The 2500-nt window shown below is 35.9% G+C and overlaps 2 non-coding genes across 2 annotated transcripts; both read right to left on the reverse strand.

Moving 5' to 3' along the window:
* Positions 1-681: 681 nt before the first annotated feature.
* TRNAC-GCA (transfer RNA cysteine (anticodon GCA)) lies at positions 682-753 on the reverse strand. The gene has a single exon. It is a non-coding gene; the product is annotated as a tRNA-Cys (tRNA).
* Positions 754-2336: 1583 nt separating this feature from the next.
* Positions 2337-2408, reverse strand: TRNAC-GCA (transfer RNA cysteine (anticodon GCA)). Its single transcript has one exon. It is a non-coding gene; the product is annotated as a tRNA-Cys (tRNA).
* Between the last annotated feature and the right edge of the window lie 92 nt (positions 2409-2500).

A 2500-nucleotide genomic window follows, 5' to 3' on the forward strand; every position in this document is an offset into this window, starting at 1 on the left:
CAGGAGGTGAAGATGAGTCTGTTTCTTTATGGTAAAGGTTTGGAGTTATTAGTCAGGGCATAAATAGAGAGTTTACATACTGTAGGTATAATCTGTGAGCATGTTTAAAAAGAAACTTTGATCATCCTAAAGCACCACTATTGTTCGTGCTAGTCAGAGTAGTATATATTGAAATCCAGTTGTGACATTGTTTTATGGAAGCCAAAGAGAACTAAAATACAAATTGTCACTAAACCAATATTGATAATTTCTGAAAACTAACTGATTGAGATACATTTTGGCAATAAAATCAAATATTTGATTTTTAGGTCAGTGGGCTCAGATGTTCGGAATGCATGTATGCCTTATGGACTAATTGCAAAATCAGTATGAGTTCAAAACATGGCTGCACCAAAAAAATTGTAATTCTGCCATGTTAATGCCCAATACTCCCTTATTTATCAAAGTTAGTTAGGAATAAAGCATTCATCCTTCATGTATAGTGATTTTATCCTGTATAATTCTCTATCAAATTAGCAGTCAAAACCTGCCACTGATACTGTACTTTCCTGAGGTAAAGTATTAAGTTGACATTTCAACATTTTTTGTTGCCTGACTGCCACTTGAGTATGTTTTTACATTACTTGAGTCCCAAACGAGGTATAGACTGCAAAGTGATGCTATACATTAAAAGTAAATAACAGGGGACACCCGGATTTGAACCAGGGACATCTCGATCTGCAGTCGAATGCTCTACCACTGAGATATACCCCCTGCTCTTTCTCACTATAAGCACATACCCATTGCAGCCTTGATGTAAAGGTTACTGTACTGTATTTCTTGTCCTGCAGGAGGTGAAGATGAGTCTGTTTCTTTATGGTAACGCTTTGGAGTTATTAGTCAGGGCATAAATAGAGAGTTCATATACTGCAGGTATAATCTGTGAGCATGCTCAAAAAGAAACTTTGATCATCCTAAAGTTCCACTATAGTTAGTGCTAGTCAGAGTATGATTTATTGAAATCCAGTTGTGACATTGTTTTATGGAAGCAAAACTGATCTAAAATACAAATTGTTACCAAACCAATATTAATAATTTCTGAAAACTATTTTATCATGGTACATTTTTGCTAATAAAATAAAATATTTGAATTTTGGGTCAGTGGGCTCAGATGTTCTGAATGCATGTATGCCTTATGGACTAATTGCAAAATCAGTCGGAGTTGAAAACATGGCTGTACCAAATCATTTTGAATTCTGCCATGTTAATGCCCAATACTCCCTTATTTATCAAAGTTAGTTAGGAATAAAGCATTCATCCTTCATGTACAGTTATTTTATGCTGTATAATTCTCTATCAAAAGTAGCTGTAAAAACCTGCCACTGATACTGTACTTTCCTGAGGTAAAGTATTAAGTTGAAATGTCAACATTTTTTGTTGCCTGACTGCCACTTGAGTATGTTTTTACATTACTTGAGTCCCAAACAAGGTATAGACTGCAAAGGGACGCTATACATTAAAAGCAAATTATAGGGGCACCTGGATTTGAACCAGGGACCTCTCGACATGCACTCGAATGCTCAACAACTGATTTATACCCCCTGGTCTTTCTAACTATAAGACCATACACATTGCAGCCTTGATGTAAAGGTTACTGTACTGTATTTCTTGTCCTGCAGGAGGTGAAGATGAGTCTGTTTCTTTATGGTAAAGGTTTGGAGTTATTAGTCAGGGCATAAATAGAGAGTTTACATACTGTAGGTATAATCTGTGAGCATGTTTAAAAAGATACTTTGATCATCCTAAAGCTCCACTATTGTTCGTGCTAGTCAGAGTAGTATATATTGAAATCCAGTTGTGACATTGTTTTATGGAAGCCAAAGAGAACTAAAATACAAATTGTCACTAAACCAATATTAATAATTTCTGAAAACTAACTGATTGAGATACATTTTGGCAATAAAATCAAATATTTGATTTTTAGGTCAGTGGGCTCAGATGTTCGGAATGCATGTATGCCTTATGGACTAATTGCAAAATCAGTATGAGTTCAAAACATGGCTGCACCAAAAAAATTGTAATTCTGCCATGTAAATGCCCAATACTCCCTTATTTATCAAAGTTAGTTAGGAATAAAGCATTCATCCTTCATGTATAGTGATTTTATCCTGTATAATTCTCTATCAAATTAGCAGTCAAAACCTGCCACTGATACTGTACTTTCCTGAGGTAAAGTATTAAGTTGACATTTCAACATTTTTTGTTGCCTGACTGCCACTTGAGTATGTTTTTACATTACTTGAGTCCCAAACGAGGTATAGACTGCAAAGTGATGCTATACATTAAAAGCAAGTAATAGGGGGCACCCGGATTTGAACCAGGGACCTCTCGATCTGCAGTCGAATGCTCTACCACTGAGCTATACCCCCTGCTCTTTCTCACTATAAGCACATACACATTGCAGCCTTGATGTAAAGGTTACTGTACTGTATTTCTTGTCCTGCAGGAGGTGAAGATGAGT

This window comes from Pseudophryne corroboree, chromosome 1, assembly GCF_028390025.1.
Source record: "Pseudophryne corroboree isolate aPseCor3 chromosome 1, aPseCor3.hap2, whole genome shotgun sequence".
NCBI lineage: Eukaryota > Metazoa > Chordata > Amphibia > Anura > Myobatrachidae > Pseudophryne > Pseudophryne corroboree.